This window comes from Carcharodon carcharias, assembly GCF_017639515.1.
Source record: "Carcharodon carcharias isolate sCarCar2 chromosome 37 unlocalized genomic scaffold, sCarCar2.pri SUPER_37_unloc_2, whole genome shotgun sequence".
Lineage (NCBI taxonomy): Eukaryota > Metazoa > Chordata > Chondrichthyes > Lamniformes > Lamnidae > Carcharodon > Carcharodon carcharias.
The window spans coordinates 1,069,825-1,088,920 of NW_024470767.1; the positions used below are offsets into that span (position 1 = coordinate 1,069,825).

At 44.5% G+C, this 19,096-nt stretch overlaps 1 long non-coding RNA gene and 3 other non-coding genes across 4 annotated transcripts; all 4 read left to right on the forward strand.

The window, feature by feature from the left end:
- The first annotated feature begins 10,632 nt into the window (after nucleotides 1–10,632).
- On the forward strand, nucleotides 10,633–19,072 carry LOC121274707. The gene is made up of 12 exons (XR_005942285.1): nucleotides 10,633–10,676; nucleotides 11,405–11,435; nucleotides 11,896–11,935; nucleotides 12,882–12,938; nucleotides 13,596–13,643; nucleotides 14,124–14,159; nucleotides 14,808–14,845; nucleotides 15,496–15,530; nucleotides 16,087–16,127; nucleotides 17,301–17,327; nucleotides 17,900–18,020; nucleotides 18,926–19,072. It is a non-coding gene; the product is annotated as an uncharacterized LOC121274707 (long non-coding RNA).
- LOC121274727 lies at nucleotides 14,609–14,730 on the forward strand. The gene has a single exon (XR_005942289.1). It is a non-coding gene; the product is annotated as a small nucleolar RNA SNORD22 (small nucleolar RNA).
- On the forward strand, nucleotides 17,033–17,103 carry LOC121274726. Its single transcript, XR_005942288.1, has one exon. It is a non-coding gene; the product is annotated as a small nucleolar RNA SNORD31 (small nucleolar RNA).
- LOC121274725 lies at nucleotides 17,371–17,441 on the forward strand. The gene has a single exon (XR_005942287.1). It is a non-coding gene; the product is annotated as a small nucleolar RNA SNORD31 (small nucleolar RNA).
- Nucleotides 19,073–19,096: the final 24 nt, after the last annotated feature.

Below are 19,096 nucleotides of genomic sequence, written 5' to 3' on the forward strand. Positions count from 1 at the left end.
TGACAGACACTACCAAAGTACACTTCATTGTACATCGTGCAAGCCCTGACTCGCACTCCGACCTCTTTACCCTGTGTTAACCTCGTGAATTTGTGGCTTTATAACCCAAACCAGAGTGTTTGAGTGAGAGCTATCAAAATTAGTCCCACTTCTCCCCTCCCGCTCATTCCCCACAGCCCAGCAATTTCCTTTAGTATTTATCCAATTCCCCCCCTTTGAAAGTTCCTATTGAATCTGCTTCCACTGCCCTTTCAGGCAGCACCTTCCAGATCACAACAACTCGCTGTGTCAAAAAAAAACATTCTCCTCATCTCCCCCTCTGGCTCTATTACCGATTCTCTTCAATCTGTGTCGCCTCCGGTTACCGACCCTCCTGCCGCTGGAAACACTTTCTCCTCATTCACTCTATCCAAAACCCTTCCTGATTTTGAACGCCTCGATTCAATCTCCCCCTTAACCTTCTCTGCTCTAAGGAGAACAATCCCAGCTTCTCCCAGTCTCTCCACATGAACTGAGGTCCCCTCATCCCTGGGAACGTTCTAGAAAATCTCCGCACCCTCTCCGAGACTTTGACATGCTTCCTATAGTGTGGGGCCCAGAATTGGAGACAATATTCCAGCTGAGGCCTAACCAGAGTAGTGTTAGAGGATTGTTCGCTGCAACTTCCTGGACTAAATTAGTGCGGTAAACGTCATCTAATTCTGTTAGCTGTGGCGCAACATTGCCATCTACTGGACAGTGGGTAGCTTACCTCATGTACTTCCTTTGACAAGCAAGTGGTTCTCATGTTCTCTCTTTTCATGCCCTCTGATGACAATAGCCGTACTCATTTCCTCAAGCAAATTTTAAGCATTTTCCAAAAAGCATCAGCCCAACATCAGTTAGAGCGATCCAGAAATCATGTCAAAGATCCCATTGTGCAGACAACAACAACTCATTTTTGTATAGCACCGTTAACCTAACGAAATATCCCGAGGTGCTTCAGAGAAGCCTTTAAAACAATGTGTGACCCCGAGCCACATATGGAGAACTCGGCCTAAGAGGTTGGTTTTTAAGGGGCGTCTTAAAGGAAGAAAGAGAGAGAGAGAGGTGGAGAGGTTTACGGAAGGAATTCCAGAGCTTAGGGCCCCAGGCAGCTGAAGGCACGGCCGCCAATGGTGGAGTAATGGGAATTTGGAATTAATAAGGGGCTAGAATTAGAGCACGCAGAGGGTTGCGGGATTGAAGGAGCCTACAGGGAGATGGAGGGGCAAAGCCCCCTGGAGGGGTTTAAGAACCTGAATGGGAATTTTAAAATCAAGACATTGCTTGACCGGGAGCCGGAGTAGGCCAGCGAGCACAGGGGGACAAGACTTGCTCCAAGTTAAGACACGAGAAGCAGAGTTTTTGCATGATATCAATTTTTATGGAGGGTAATCATGTTAAGTCCAAGTCTGACCTTGTGTGCCTCCCCGGTTTTAACTACTCCTTCATTGGCTCTGGGCTTGAAGTTCTGGAATTCCCTTTCTGCCTCTGTCTCCTGCTTCGAGACACTCCTGAAAACCCCCTTGACAAGGTGACTCATATGTCTCCGTTTTCAGCAGTCTGTTCCCAGTGTAGTAGTGTCCCTGAGCAAACAATATCCTTGGAGAAGTCCCCAGAAATTCTCCCTCAAAAACCTGTAATTCCCCCAGTTGGAGTATATTCAATGCTTGAGTGAGGTACAGCACAGAGTAAGTAGTATACATAAGAACATATGAAATAGAAGCAGGAGTGGACCCATTTGGCCTCTCAAACCAGCCCCGCCATTCAATAAGATCATGGCTGCTTTACCCCAGGCCTCAACTCCTCTTTCATGCCAGCTCCTCATAGCCCTCAACTCCCCGATATTTTAAAAATCTATTTACCTCCTCTTTAAATACTTAGTGATCTAGCCTCCACGACTCTGAGGTAGAGAATTCCAGACATTCGCTACACTCTGAGAGAAGAAATTCCTTTGCATCTCAGTTTTAAATGAGTGTCCCCTTATTCTGTAACTATGTCCCCTAGTTGGAGATTCCCCCACCAGTGGAAACGTCTCTTCTCAACATCCACCCTGTCAAGCCCCCTCAGAATCTTGTAGGTTTCAATAAGAACACCCCTCATTCTTCTAATCTCTAATGAATAAAGGCCTAACTTGTTTAGCCATTCTTGATAAGTCAACCCCTTCATCCCAGGAATCAGCCTAATGAATCTCTTTTGAACTGCGTCCAATGTCAGTAAATCCTTTCTTAAATACGGGGACCAAAGCTGTACACAGTACTCCAGGTGCGGCCTCACCACCACTCTGTACAGTAGTATCAAGACTTCCCTATTTTTAAACTCCAGCTCCCTAGCAATACAGGCTTAAATTCCATTTGCCATCTTAAGTGGCCTTAGACAAAGGGGTCTGCTAAATGTCCGAATAATAAATGCTTAAGAGAGACCTTTCTGTTATTATATAGTTATTTCTGTTATTATATAGTTATTACCATTAACTATAACTTAGCTATCATAGCTCTATTGCTGTTCCCAAGGTTATGACGTTGATTCAAAGGCTTATGAAGCTGAACACATGCAAGATTCAAAACTTGTTGAAAATGGATGTTGTTAAAAAAAAAAGCCTAATTACTGCTTTAACCAGCTTTAAAAGGATTTCCTGTATTTTCTGAAAAGAAACTTCTGCATTATGTTTAATCTGGCAGTCTGTATTCTCCATTTCATGTGAGGTGTTACCAAACATGACCTTCAGAGCAGCTCAAAGAAGGTTCACTCGACTGATACCTGGGATGAGGGGGTTTATCCTATGAGGAAAGGTTGAACAGGTTGGGCCTGTGTCCATTGGAGTTTAGAAGAATGAGAGGTGATCTCATTGAAACATATGAGATCCTGAGGGGGGCCAGTTTGACAGGGTGGAGGCTGAGAGGACATTTCCCCTTTTGGGAGAGACTAGAAACAGGGGACACAGTTTAAAAATATGGGGTCTCCCATATTAAGACAGAGATGAGGAGAATTTTTCTCCTATCAAAGGAGCGTGAGTCTGTGGATCTGTCAGCCCTCAGGCTCAGTCAGAGTCATTGGATATTTTTAAGGCAGAGGTAGATTCTTCACTAACAAGGGTGTTAAAAGTTATTAGAGGTAGGCAGGAAAGTGAAATTGAGACTATAATCAGATCAGCCATGATCTTATTGAAATCTTATTGAATAGTGGAGTAGGCTCAAGAGGCCGAGAGGCCTACTCCTGCTCCTAATTCGTACGTATGTTCACAATGTAAGGAACATATCCTTTTGTTTCTGTTGGACTGTGGATTAAAATTACAATGGCTGCAGTTTGAAAGACATGTCCACTGGAACAGGATGAGAGATATATAGAATGTTGCAGTCCTGGAAAAGAGTGTGCCATGAAAGACAGGATGGTGCTGGAAAGGAGTCCTGGACCAAGGGAGCTGCCTGGCAACAACGTTTTAATTGGCTCCTGACCAGGTGACTAGGTTTTGTTTGAGGGCAGTGCAGCCGAATAGCTCCTAGCATGAAAGGGACAAGACATAAAACCTCTTTCTCCTGTGCGTGGAAAATTCCAGTAATTCCACAATAGTAGCTAACTGGCTTTTTCTCCTCATCCTTAACCTGCTCTCTCTCTCTGAAAACCCTTGTCAAGAGGCAATGTGGAAAATCACTGTTAGAGACATTGAAAGGCAAGTGCTCAACCAGTGAACTAAATACTGAAAGTGCTGGAAGACCACATCATTGCCATCAACAAGAACGGAAAGGAATTTGGAAGACATCAATCAAAACCAACCCATCGAATTATGTACTCCGGAATTGGTGCTATTGAACTGTTTTATCCCACCCTTAAAATCCAGGTTTGTGTGTCGTGTGTGTGTGTGTGTGTGTGTGTGTGTGTGTGTGTGTGTGTGTGTGTGTGTGTGTGTGTGTGTGTGTGTGTGTGTGTGTGTATATAGGCGTTTAAGAAGGGGTGGAGTTTAAGTTATTGAGTTAGAAGTTAGAAGATCATATTTCTTTCTTTTGCCACCAGTTGAGGACAATTTGTTCAATAAACAGTTATTTATTTACAGCGCACTATACCCAGTGAGTCATGACAAGGTTTGGGGGCTCGGGTCTGGGATATTTTGACGACAACGATTCGGGTGTAGCTTTACTAAGTAATAAAAGCTGGAAGGAAACACTAGGTTTATACTGTCAAAAATCAGATGGCTTGGAAATTTCTAAAGCTTTCCTGCAAGTGGAATGAGATGTCCTTGATAATTTTACAAGGGGTCCCGAAAGCCAGGTTAATCGAATTGATAAGTAAACTAAGAGTAGGATTACCTCCCAAAACTAGGAAGGCAGAGATAATCAAAGAGTTGGCACAGCGTTTGAAATTGGAGGTTCTCCAAGAGGTGGTTCACTGAAATGGGCTCAAATTCAATTGCAAATAAAAAAAAATTGGAACTAGAGGCAGCAGAAAAGGAAAGAGAAAGGGCATTTCAAAGGGAGTTAGAAATGGCCAAGTTAGAAAAGGAGGAAAGAGAAAAAGAGAGTTCCAGTTTAAAAAAAAGACACTGGTAGGTGAGGCAGGACATATTCCCGGATCAGAACCCAGTGGGAAGATGTTTAAATCTGTACAAGCTCTTCCAAGGTTTGAGGAAAGGGATGTTGAAGCATTCTTTATTTCATTTGAGAAGATAAACCAGCCAAAGCAAAACTGGACATTGCCCATGCAGAGCAAATTGACAGGTAGAGCACAGGAAATTTATGCTTCACTGTCAGAGGAGGTTTCTAGGGATTATGATGTGGTGGAAAAGGCCATTTTGAGTGCATTTGAGTTGGTCCCTGAAGCATACAGGCCAAAGTTTCGAAATTTAAGGAAACAGCCTGGGAAAACTTACACTGAATCTGAAAGGATTAAGCAAAGTACTTTTGACAGATGAATACGAACATTAGGAGTTGGAACTACCTATGATGTTCTCAGAGAGACCATTCTCTTGAAAGAATTTAAAAACTCCCTACCTTCTGTAATAAGAACCCATGTTGAAGACCAAAGGGTTGCAACTGCTAGACAGGCAGCAGTAGTGGCTGACGATTATGAGCTGATCCATAAAATGTAACAGTTTTTCCATCACCCCTATAAATGTGAAAAAGATAGAAAGCGGGAGAGTGAAAGGAAGGCAAGTAGCCTGGGTAAAGAAGGGATAGCTGGGAATACTTTGAGATCTCCTCCCCAGATCAGGAAGGAAGGTACTGAGAGTAGAGATGAAACTCGAAGGCCTGAGTGTTTCCATTGCAATAAAGTGGGACACATTCGTTCACAGTGCTGGAAGTTGCGAGGGAAGCCCATGGAACTTATTGGAGTTCATAACAGTGAGTCCGAAACGGGAACTCAAAGAGAAAATGCCATATGCTCTGTAGGTAAAAACTGCTGTGAATGCAGGTGAAGTGAATAAGGTAGATGAGAGATATAAAGGGTTTTTGTCTAAAGGAAAGATAACCCCTTTTTCATCAAATGATACAGCTAAACCATAACTATATGAAGGGACACAGGAACTACTCAAACTCTTTTGCTGGAGAAGGACCTAGTTTTCCCTCCAGAGAGTTCAATGAAAGCTGAAGTATTGGTAAACAGGATAAGTGGAGAGAATATCCCAGTTTCATTGGACTGACTCCAACTGGAGTGTGATTTGTTATCTGGATCAGTGGTTGAGGAGTGGTTAGGAAATTACCCGTGGATGGAGTAGATTTACTCCTGGGGAATGACTTGGCAGGGGTGAAGGTTATAGCTTCGCCCATAATTACAGGAAGTCTGAGAGAGGCTAAAGAGACGGAGCAGTTACAAGGACAAGTTCCTGGTATTTTTCCATCATGTTTGGTGACCAGTGCAATGGCTAAACAAAGTCCATCACCAGAGGCCACAGTAATACCACGAGCAGATGTTGAGTAGCCGAAACTTTCTTTAAGGATGAGGATAATTCAAAGGAAGTGTTTGGTAGGTTTTCATTAATCAAGGCTCAGAAAGCAAACCCAGAGTTAAACAAGTTAGCACAGTCAGCTCACACTGAAGCTGAGGCTGAAGGAGTTCCGGAGTGCTATTACCTTAAAAACGGAGCTCTGCTGAGCAAGTGGAGATACCCTCACAGACTTGCGGATGAGGAATGGATGTTTGTTCATCAGATAGTGGTACCATCCAAATATCGTAAGGAGATATTGCGAGTAGCACATGAAATCCCTACGGCAAGACGTGTAGAAATATGGAAAACCCAAGCGTTGATAAACAGGCATTTTGCCTGGCCAAGGCTTCTTAAGGATGTAGTGCAATTTTGTAAAAGGTGTCATCCATGTCAGGTAGTAGGTAAACCTCAACATGTAATCAAACCAGCACCTTTAATACCCATACCAGTTTTTGAAGAACTCTTCAGTCAGGTATTAGTAGATTGTGCAGAACCATTACCCAAAACGAAAGCAGGGCATCAGTATATCCTTACAATCATGGATACGATGACCCGATTTCCAGAAGCTAGCCCTTTAAGGACAATTACAGCTAAGGTGGTAGTGGAAAAATTAACTCCGTTTTTCACTCGTTATGGCCTACCAATTGAAGTGCAAGCTGACCAAGGTTCTAACTTCATGTCTAAAATTTTCCAGGACATATTCAGCAGAGTATTAAATAACTAAAGTCTACTGCCTCTCACCCACAGGCACAGGGAGCTTTAGGGAGATATCATCAGACTCTCAAAACCATGATTAAGACCTAATGCCATGAATACCCAAAGGATTGGGACAAAGGATTAGATTTCTTACTATTTGCTACCAGAGATTCCCCAAATAAATCTACTGGATTTAGTCTATTTGAATTGATCTATGGTCATGAAATAAGAGATTCATTAAAAGTGATTAAGGAAAAGTTCCTAAAGACGAATCCTCCATGTTGGATTACGTGTTCATGTTTCTAGAAAGACTCACAGGAGCATGTGAAGTAGCACGAGAGCATTTAAAAACTTCCCAAGCCAAAATGAAAGAATGGGCAGGCAAACACGCTACAACTAGAACATTCCAAGTAGGTATTATTACCTTTGCAGGATAAATGCCTGAAAGTGAAGTTCAGTGACCCCTATAATTAGGAGAGTTAGTAAAGTGACTTATCTGATAGATATTCCTGAGCCTAGGGAGAAGAAACGGTTATGTCACATAAACATGTTGAAGCAATATCAGAGAAGATTATGAGACAGAGTGAGTGTGCCAGGTGGTAGGAGTAGTGGAGGATGACAGGGACAGTAAGGGCAAGGTAGGAAGAGAAGTAGACAGTGCCCAAAGCGAACCTCCTACAATTTGACTAGCCAATACGACAATATTGGGACAGTTAGAGACTGTGCTCTCATATTTAGAGGAAGGACCAGGGGAAGATCTAATAAGGTTACTCAGGAAGTATAAGGGAATTTGTAGGGATACACCTGGATGTATTAAGTTAGCTAAACATGATTTGAACGTTGGAGATTCAGTGCCAATAAAACAACATCATTATCCGTTGAGCCCAGAAAAACAAGCTAGAAACAGAGATCCAATATATGGTGGAAAATCAATTGATTGAGCCTAGCCGAAGTAGCTGGAGTTCACCGCTGGTGCTGGTTCCTAAGCCAGATGGATCCACTAGATTTTTTATAGACTACAGGGAAGTGAATGTAGTAATGAGGACAGATTCGTACCCAATTCCTCAGTTAGAAGATTGCATCGATAGGGTTGGCAGTGCCTCATTTCTTTCTGAAATTGATCTATTGAAAGGGTTCTGGCAAGTGCAATTAACATCAAGGGCTAAAGAAATAGCCATCTTTGTTACACCCAGTGGGTTATATCAATGTCTAGTCATGCCGCTTGGGTTTAAAAACGCCCCAGCTACATTTCAAAGATTTATGAATCAAGTCGTAGCTGAAGTACCTGACTGTGCGGTTTATTTAGAGGATGTTGTAATATATAGTAACATTTGGGAAGAACATATAAAGCAATTAGAGGGCCTGTTTAAGAATTGCAGTTGGCTGGCTTAGTCATAAGTCTGGCCAAAAGCGAATTTGCAAAAGCAAGGGTAACTTACCTAGGTCACATTGTAGGACAAGGGCAAGTGTTGTCAAGAACAGCAAAAGTGAACGCTCTAACAGAATTCCCCATTCCTAAAACTAAACGAGAAATCCTGAGATTTTTGGGAAGGTGTGGGTTTTATAGGAAGTTTGTGCCTAACTTAGCTACAGCACAGTAGCTGTACCTCTCACCAATTTGTTAAGGAAACAGGCAAAAGTGGTTTGGTCAGCAGGATGCCAAGCAGCCTTTGAAAAGCTGAAGGCAATCTTAATAAATGAACCAGTGTTGGCCACCCCTGACTTTACCGAACCTTTTAAAATGGCCATTGATGCTAGTGACTTGGGGGGTAGGTGCAGTCCTAATACAAGATGACCAATTAGGGATAGGGAAGCCAATGGGGTACTTTTCCAAGAAACTAAATCAATATCAGAGGAAGTACTCTACAGTGGAAAAAGAAACTCTAGCATTGTTGTTGTCTTTTCAACACTTTGAAGCTTATGTCCGACATGATAACAGAGAAACATGGATCTACACTGACTATAATCCGCTGGCCTTCATTGAAAAGTTTAACACTCGAAATGCAAGCCTGTTTCGATGGAGTCTATTGTTTCAATCATTCAATGTAAAGATGGTTCACATTACTGGCAAAGATAATGTGATCATGGATGCATTGTCCTGGGTGTAAAATCCTAAAATAAGTTAAAGGGGTAAGAAATGCTGAAGGTTGGATAAGGGAAGGATGAATGAAAGTAAAGTCTTGTGTTTTGTTGCCCATGTGTCACATACCTTAATGAAACGTATTTTTGAAACAGCGTTTCATCTCTTTTAAAGGTGGAGACATGTAAAGAACATATCTTTTTATTACTGTTGTAAAGGACAGGAAAGCTGTTCTTACAGCACGTAAGGATGGGCAATAAATGCTGGCCCAGCCAGTGATGCCCACATCGCATAAATGAATTTTAAAAATGTGCCAGTCCAAGCTCTGTTTCAGAGTTTCTCCTTTGCATGTTTGAGACAATACAGACTGGTCTGTAAAGAGAACAGAATACAAAAAACTGCTCTTCCTGAACAGTGCAATGATCTTATTTATAAATGGTGTAATGGGCTGCTAGCGTGTGACCTTTCATCTGCAGTGATAGGCACATTTGCAGTCTTCTATACAAACTGACTCTTCTGTTTTTCAATTCTATTCCTTTCAAAATTAAGCCCAGTGCTTGGTTTGGCTTTTTAAAAATGGTTTTATTAAGCCGTCTATTTATGCAATGATTGTCTGATTTTGTTTTGTGCGTGGCCTCGTGTCTCTGAAAAAGGTATTTTCATCTCTTGCTAAAAGCCACAGCAATCTTTCGGAAATATTTCTAGAATTACTTTAAGTTGAGCAGTTTGTCACTGCTGATGGTGTAGTTATCCCTAGTTCTCACACTGTGAATGTATGGAAAGACATGAATCATACATGAGTCATGGAGCTGTGTTCATCCCCTTGGAATTGCAAAATGTGAGGGGTGTGGTCACAAATTAGTAAAGCCATACTACTGCCTTCCATATAACTCCTTTTTATAAAACTCTTATTAATATAATATTCTGAGGCAGCTTGACAGGGTAGATGCTGAGAGGATGTATTCTCTTGTGAGGGAATCGAGAACAAGGGAGCACATTTTCAAAATGAGGCGTGGCCCATTTAAGGTGGGGATGAGGAATTTGTTCTCTCAGAGGGTTATTAGTCTGTGGAATTCTCTTCCTGAAGCGAGCAGTGGACACCGGGTCATTGAATATATCTAAGGCTCAGTAAGACAGACCTATTGATCAACAAGGGTGTCAAGGGTTATGGGGGCAGTCAGGAAAGTGGAGTTAGGGCCACAATCAGATCAGTCTTGATCTTATTGAACGACGGCGCAGGCTCGAGGGTTGAATGGCTGTTAAACTACAAATTGAAATATAGTGGAGTGTCTGTCTTTGAATTAGAACATGGAGCAGAGCAGGAGGGCATTTGGCCCATCGTATCTGTGCTGGTACCTTGCCTGATTCCTCCCTAGTTTGCGATGTCCACCACCCAGGGTAAGGGCAACGGGCGCATGGGATCATATCTTCCAGTTTACAGAGAGAAGTGGATAGAGACTTGATGAGGTGGGGCTGGGCTGCAAACTTGGGAGAAAAGTGGGATTAATTGAGCCCTTCTTTCAAAGGGATAGCAGAGGGGGACAGAGCGGCCTCCTTCAGTGTTATGTCACTTTATGCATCCATGCAAAATCCATTACTCTTTATTGAAATGTTTATTTGTGTGAAGCAAGTGTAATGACTGTAGCTTGGAACCACAGCTCAGAACTGGTCCTAAAGGCGGGAAAATGGCCAACAGCTCTCGCGCCAAAAAAAAACCGTTGACCCGGAAGTGACCGCCTCAGAACTTAACCCTTCAATTTGTAGATGGAAAATACGTTATCTTTGTGATTAACATCGGTCTGGTCATCATGCGACGGAATAATATAGGTTTTAAATGTTAAAAGGTTTATTATAAGCAGGATTTATTTCCGCTGCGGGGCCATTCACCCAGAATGCTCCAGGCCCCTATAAAACCCGTGACCGGCCGGGTCCTCGGCCATTTTGCTGCAGCTTCTGAAGGTGAGCATTTCGGTTGGGAGTGGAGTGGGGGGGGGAGGGGGTCGCAATCCATCGGCATCCGACCAAACCCTCACCTCCTTCCCATTCCATTCCCCTCTTGGCAGCTTAGGCTGCCCCCCAGCTTTCAGCCGGTGCCTTTATTTCCCCCCCCTCCCCCCGCCCCGATGGCGTTTGCTCCTCTCGATGATGAGCACTTTCTCACAGACCTGTGATGAAGCTCCCTGTGATTATACTTATTGATGTTCTGAGATGGGAGCAGCCGGCTTAACGTTTATTTTCTCCCCTATCACTTGGGCGGAAGCTTTTCCTGTGTCTTAAAAGTCTAGAAAAAGTTTGAGGGCTGGATTAATCCTGGCTTCCTAAAGTCTTTTCTCCACATTCCCTCCTCCTGACTCTCCACGTGTTTGCCCCTTGGACTCCTGATCCTGAGCATCCACACTTGGGAAGTTGTTTTACAGCTTTGCAGTGTTTAAGTCTTCGTTATGTTTTGCCACTATAGGTTTTTTTTTGCAAGTATTTATTCTGGAGTGTGGTTTGAACTTAAATCATCATTTTGCAACTTGCTTAATGGTAATGAATCCTGTTTTCTGAAACCCAGACTTGGTTTCTAATGCCCCTCTATGTAGCATATTTTGTGGAGCTTCCTAAGATGTATGACCTTGTGTATGTGTGGGTTTGTAGTAGATTTAATTAAGAACTTAAATCTGAAATCTAGTTTTGCATTTCAGATTCGGGCAGGATGGTGTCTCGTCAGTGCAGGTAATATTCTTGTACTTTTTTGCAGCTCCATACGTTGATGTATTTTTAAGTGACTTGACACTGGAAACCTTTGTGAACATTCGGGGTTGTGTAATCTTGTAATGAATCTGGAGCAGTGATGTGACCACAAAGCTACGATGATGTTGATGAATTCTCTCTTTCTGTATATATTTCATGTAGATGCTTATCCTGTTGACTGAGTAGCACTGAACTCCTGCCACCCTAAAAATCAGATTATTTATTGAAAGTTGCCAGGCAGCTACATGTTCCAGAAAAGCCATGTCAGCCAAGGCTTGATGTACAGCCCCTCACTGAGCTGTTTGCCTGTTCTGGTAGACCTATCTTTCCTTTATTCAGCCAGGGTTTTGGTTTCTACAAGGGCAAAAAGAAACCCCTGCTGTTGGTATAGGAATCTCAACTTTGCCGGTGTTAAATTGTGAAACGTTTCATTACTTTATAGGCTCCTTCTTGGTCTGGCACACCTGCAGTCCTGAGGTGAGGTGAGCATTTTTGTTTATCTCTTGTTCAATGCAAAGCTAGGAGCCGTGAGTCTAAAGCAGCCACAAATAATCCGGTAGCTCTAGGTTGTGGAGCTTGGTTCCACAGGAAGCAATTGAGGCAGATATTTTTAGAAAGGAAGGACTGCTATGTGAGAGTTAAGGGAGCTGTGTTGAACTTCAGATGGGTGGAATAGGAGGAAACTAGGCTAGTTGGCCTGAATAGGCAGTTTATAAGCTTTGATGTTAGGGTGTTTTCACAAACTCTGGCAGGTTGTCCACATTGCTGCTTTCCAGAGCTGCTGGATCAGTTTGCAATCCTTAATGTTTTGTCAAGGTTCAGGCTAAGTGGAAGAGGGGCTATTTTCATCCTCCAGCTACATGAGGTGGGATTGCAGAATCTCTGGCCCAGGAGGACAGGCTTGCTTCATGGCAGGTGTGGAGACCCCTGCGCCGTCATCCGGCCATTTGGGGGTCACAACAGCTCGGTGGCAAATTCTAGTTTGCACCCCCGTGGTTTGTTTGGTTTGAGTCCTGTGGGGTGGTTTGAGCCATTCTCAACTGAATCCAAAGTCCCCAGAGATTTTGGTTGAGAAATTGGGAAGATGGGCTTGTACCTTTTTGGGGGGGGTGCTGTTGTGCTTGTTGCCATCGGTTCATCCATCTGAAAGATGTAGGAGTGAGGACCAGCTGGACAATGAGGGGTTTGAGCTCACTACCCAGCTAAACTACCATTTCGGAGCAAATCCTGCTCGGCCTGGTGAGAGTAGAGCTTGTCGAATGACGTGTGTGGCCTTTGCTGTTCCAATGATGATCAATAACAGATAAGCATATATCTGAATTGAAGTTGATGCTGAACTTGTTCTGAGAACAGCAGCAGACACTTGAGTCTTGCCCCTGGTGGTCAGGTACCCCAGTAATCATTAACGTTCCCATTTCTCTCTGACAGGTCCTGGACTTCACTGTGACCTTGCAGCAAGTACTGAGGATTTCCTCTCTCACCCAGGTAGGAATGGTTGGCAAGAAGCAGGACTTGGCAGGGTAATTGAGCATTGCCTTCCTGGAGCTGTTGGTGTTGTCACATTCTCAGTAATATGGGGGGTGGGGGGGGTGGTGTGGTCTGTGTTTCAGTAGCACATGGGTGTCCATGCATTATTGTCAGTGAAGCTTGGGAGTGGTGCTGACCCAGGTTCTAACTTTTGATGTCTCTGGAGAGCCATTCGAGCTTCCATTTACAGCTGAGTCGACCATCTCCTCCTGTGTACTGGTTAAGACTTTGCCCCTTCATTGCACCATGAATTCCATTAGAGAGTACACCAGGACGCATTCTGTATAAAGACTGAAATTCCTTTTTAAACCCTCTAAACAGAATTAAGCCCAGTGGTGAGTGTTGAATTAATTCAGGGGACCATCACCCTGACAATGTACTGAGGTGTAGGCTGGGTAACAACACTAGCATTTGGTGCTCTTGGGCAAGGCTGTGTCCATGGAGGCAGCTCCGGGAGGTTTACTTGCATCAAATGATGTCGCGAAATAAGTCTCGTTCGTCTGAAAGCTGATGCTGAACAAAAGCATGGTGGAGTTCTGATGGTGCAGCCACTCAGACAGCCCAGACTGCAGGAGAGTATGCTGAGTTAGTGAACTTGTCTCTCTCCCTTGGCAGGCTAGCTGGAAATGACCTGGGATGATACCAACTGGAACAAGCAAGTGGGTAAGTGAAGCTCTCGGCAAATAGAGAATGGCTCCTCTAGGAATGCAGCAGCTTCTGATCGGGGTGGGGTGGGGCAGGGGTGAGATGTGTAGGATAGGATGTTGCAGTTGACTGCCCTTCCTTTGTGATGGGGAATGGAAAACCTCTCCTGGATTATTTCTGCTAGTGGTCTACCTGGGGATGCATGGATTAAGATTTGGGTTCAGTGGATGTGACCCCACCCAGCAAGGAGTTCACAAACAGGAGGGGAGGTGGCCTGATATGCAGCATTACTGCCCTCCCTGGGGGAGGAGTGGATTACAAGTTAGGGTGCTGGTAAATGGTTTGAAAGGATGATAACGGGCATTGGCCTGTGAGTGGACGACAGATCTTGTCGAATGATGCACTGATGTCACCAAAGCCCTGATCAAACCAGTTGGCCTTTTGGTCTGTTTTCAACACTGCCCCTGCACCCATTTACCACCATCTTCTCTGTTTCAGGTACAACATTGAAGTGTGTAAAAGAAGTGATGCCAGGTAAGTGTGTGCCTATTGGAAATCTGATCCAGATTCAACAGTGACAATGTTGTGACTCATGCTGTTGAAGACTTGGCCTCATGGCAGTCTCTGGAGTGCCAGCTGCACTCATACCTTGCTCGAGGGGTAGTTACTCCATGTAACTCTAAATGGAGTGTGTCACCACCTTGAGGCAACACTGGCCTGTGCTTGGGCCCAGCTTGACCACTATCCAGTAAGGTTGGCACAGTTTGAAGCTGAACTGAAGGCTCAGTTAAGCAGTTGTCTGACTTGTTGATCACAAATTGGTCCCTGCTCCATGCAATTTCCTCAGCTCTACAGATTTAAGTCCTTTTGGTCATTCGCAAGTTACTACTGAATCTGCTTCCACCATTTTGGGCAGTGTATTTCAGATAATAGTCTTTGGGGGCTGAGAATTTCTTTCCGTATCCCCTGCTTACTAGGGTTTGTCCTTGGGATGATGTTAATCCACGTCTTACATGCTGCAAAGAAGCAGAACCTGCAAAGGTGAACCCACTGTCTCTCGCAGTATGAAATGAGGATAGCTTGTTCTCTGAACAGTCTGATGGGACAAAATGGCTGCTAATGGGGGTGCAGGTTAGGCAGGAGAGTACTTCCTTTCAGTGCTGTATGCTTTTTTTCCTCAAGGTGACTGAAGACAGTCCGGTGTTACAGACATGAACCAGGTGAGTGGGGTTTTCTAATCTGATGGGGCAGCGTCACCTGCTTGTTTTGGTTGTAAGCTGACAGCAGTGAATTTGGGCTGGTTTGATCCATGTAACAAGGGACTTCCAGCCCCACTGTCCCCCTTCCCCACTGACACTTTGGGGTGTATAAACATTGGGCAGACCCTCTCTGGGGAAAGGTGATGGCTGCCTTCTCTATTGTGGTCAGTGGCCACTTTGCTCTGTCCCTGCTCCTCTTGAGTGGTCTTATGCTACCCTTAGGCCACCATGGCAGTGAGGGGCCTTCTTTCTCTCCCTTCTCCTCCTCCCCCACTCATTCAGTTCAAGCGACATCAGGGTCATTGTAACCCCTAACTATTCCTCTGCTTCAGAGGAAACCGAGCTAAGGACTTGTCCAATTTACTGTTGACTGGGTAGCTCCTGTACAATAGAGAACCCCCAGAGTGTTTTCCAGAGGCTGCTGTCCTGAGCATCTGTTCTCATAGGTGACACTGCTCTTCTCTAAACACCAGTCCTGTGATGATGAATCTTAGCTCACTTTGACCCTTGTGAAAAGAGAATGAACATCCTGAGTGACTCCCAGACTCCGCTTGAGTTCAGAGGCTCCACTGGTTTTAGTTGTTGACCATCATTTTTTCATTCTGTTTCAGCCAGAACATTGAGTCAAGGTTGTCCCACGGACTCGGTGAGTGTTTATGGTTCATGACCCACCCCGCAAAGTTTTCAACTCTGATCTAGGCTGATCTCAATACCAGTGCGTTGCAGTCAGGGCCAGTACTGAGGGAGTTTCATGCAGTCTTTCAGATGAGACGTTAAACCAAGACCACACCTGCTCCCTCAGATGAAAGATCCCCTGGCTGTTTTGGAAGAGCAGGGTAGGGTGGGGGTAGTTCTCGAGTATTTAATATTTGGCCCTCAACCAGCATCAGTAAATATAAAAAATACTGATGATCTCTGAGAGTTTATATAGAGTTTTCCCAGCCCACAATTCGATGTTGGGTTTGTGCTATAAACGGTGACTACTTTTCTGAAGCCCTTTGAGAATTTGAGAGAGATCCTGGAGAAATGAGTTACTAGTTGAACCTTTTTAATGCTGCAGCAAAGTGATGATTTTTTTTTAGTGGAATTTCGTTCGGCTGAACTATTGTGATGTTACCAAAAAAAACTGATGCAGCATAAACTGGGGTGTGCTGGGGCTGTCAGAGAAAACTCTGTACTGATTCCTTTTTGTCTCCTTCCAGGGCAAGTGGAGTGGTTATGACCCCCTCTGCTTTAAAACCAGGTGGGTGTCTGATGGGGTTGGATTGGCAGTGTCTTATCATTCATTCAGCTACGAAATGGTCAGTGACGCCCAGATCATCCTCTGGCTTTGATTCCTTTGATCTCAGTCCAGCTCCTAGTGGCCAAATGCAAACTGTACCCTGGTCAAATCAATTCCCTGTATCCCCTGTACCCAATTAATCATTGGAATGGAGAATTCATGGTCAGCATGTGTTTGGACTGTGGAACCCCATCTGTTCTTGTGGGTGTTCTCAGACTTATTCTGAATCTTGTCTTGTCATTTAGGGGAGACTGGCATAGTGGTAATGTGACTGGACTAGTAACTTGAGGCCTGGCCTAATCTGGAGACATGGGTTCAAATCCCACCACAGCAGCTGATGGAATTTAAATTCAGTTAATAAATCTGGAATTGAAGGCTAGTCTCACTAATGGTGACCATGAAACTATCATCGATTGTTGTAAAAACCCATCTGGTTCACTAATGTCCTTCAGGGAAGGTAATCTGCCATCTGGTCCACATGTGACTCCAGACCCACAGTGATGTGGGTGACTCTTAACTGCCCTCTGAAGTGCCTGAGCAAACAACTCAGTTCAAGGGTAATTAGGATGGGTGGCAATTGCTGGGAGTTGAGGGTTGGGTTATCTGATTCTGGGGAAAGGTTCCTGAGGAGAGTTTGGGCTCAGATCAGGCCTGGAAGGGGGCTGGGATGTTGAATTGGAGCTCAGTTAGTGGGCAGCCTAGGCTCCTCCAACTGTGATCTGGTGCATATATACTGAACTGGTGGAGTATGATGCTGGGTAGTGGTGTGTATAACATTGACTGTCCTCTGTTAGAGGTGCAGGAGACTCTGCTGGCTGTCCAGGTGAGTTCAGTGTTTGAGCCGGTGAGTTGTTTTGCTGTGTTACTGGATCACATGATGACTATATTACCGCCCCAGTCTGATTATCATATGACTGATTGGTATATTTGAAGTCTGATTGGCCATCTGAAGGGGGACTTGCTTGGAGGAGGGGTGGGTCCCCTAGTTTGCAACCAGTGTATCCTGATACTGTAATGCTCAGACAGCAGGCTTCTGGAAGCTGATAACAGGTGTTTTCACCTGTCATGTCAGCTCTGACTATTCATATGAAGCTGGGTAGTGGTGTGTATAACATTGACTGTCCTCTGTTACAGGTGCAGGAGACTCTGCTGACTGTCCAGGTGAGTTCAGTGTTTGAGCCGGTGAGTTGTTTTGCTGTGTTACTGGATCACATGATGACTATATTACCGCCCCAGTCTGATTATCATGTGACTGATTGGTATATTTGAAGTCTGATTGGCCATCTGAAGGGGGACTTGCTTGGAGGAGGGGTGGGTCGTCTAGTTAGCAACCAGTGTTGGAGTATCCTGATAATGTAATGCTCAGACAGCAGGCTTCTGGAAGCTGATAAAACAGGTGTTTCACCTGTCAAGTCAGCTCTGACTATTCAATTACTGGCTATTCTGGTCCCAGTGGTCTGCAGGTACATGTTTGTTGATCTAACAGCTTGACCTTTAGCCTAGTGACTTGCTCACTGCTCCTCACCTTCCCTATGCATCAGTTTAATTACTTGTATTGGGGGTGGGGGTTGAAAATGGTAGAGGCTGAGACTTCAATGTGACCATGCACCAAGTGTGGTCCTTCAGGCTAAAGTCAGAGGGCAGGCTGAGAACAGCACTGTCAAAATCTCCCTGCATCCAGGCGGGAGCAGCTTTAATCACCAGTGTAAACTGAACAGATTCTCTCTCGGCAGGTGATCAGAGCCAAGATGAGAACAGCAGGGATGTGAAGTAAAAATGAAGCAGGTACTTATGCTGGAAAGCATCATCGCTATCTTCCTGAGGCCATTGTGGGGAAGTGCAGCCCTCCAGCAGGTGAGGCCTTCTGAATTATTTGACAGTGCCAACTTCTCTGTTCATTGTATATACTGCAGGGGTGGAGGAGATGCTGGGTGAGGCTGATCTGTTCACCTTGAGCAGTGGGGTGAGGAGGCATTTGATCAGATTGACAGGGAGGGAGGACTTTGGAAAGTAATTTTCCCCAAAACTCATGACTTGAGTTCTCCAGTCCTGAGGATGTTGCATCTTGGGTGCAGTAAGGAACCAGAACCTACTGGTTGCTGTGGTGTAGGAAGAGTTAGGGAACATGATGGAACTAAGGCACTGGCAGCTTGTGTTCCAGTGGTTGGTAGTAGGGAATACTGTACCCTTCACCCAGTCATCATTCCTACTCTCCTGTGTTCAGTGCCAGTGTATTGTCCAGTAGGGTTTGAATATCATACCACCCTGGTCTGATTTATCAGGCGACTGACTGGAATTTGATTCGTACCCCCACCCCAAGTTAGCTAATGGGGTGTAAAAGGGCACCCCAGTCCTGAAGAGCTTAGAAATGGGTGGGGAAGAAGATGGACAGACCCTTGGGGCCAGTCTCTTTCAAAGTGGTTGTCAGGAAGCAGTTCGTAACGAGGTGAAATCTGGAACTTCCACCCGTCCCCCTCCCAAACCTGAAGCTTGGGGAGTCTGTTTGAAATGTCAAAACCAAGATGTTTTTTGGTGATGGCGGTGGAGGGGGGGGGGGTGTTGAGGTTCAGGCCCCTGAAAGATAGTGAACAGACAGATCAGTTGTGATTTGTTTGGAATGGTGTATCAGGTTCCAGGAGCTAAAGTATTCTTGTCAGAGATGTTCCCTAGTCCTGGAATATGGTGCAGGTTATAGCTGCAGATAAAATTGGATGATGTTCAGCTTCATGTGATGTTTTACTACCTTGTTCTTCTCACAGGTGATGAAACAAGTGATCTGCAATTTGCAACACTGGATGAAGTTAAACACCAATGGAGTGAGATTTGCCTGTGCAGTTATTGTTTCTTCGTGAACCTGTTTTCTGCACTAAAGCATCTGTTTATTTGAAATAAATTGCTTTTTTAAACCTTTCTGTTACTAGTTTTGTTTT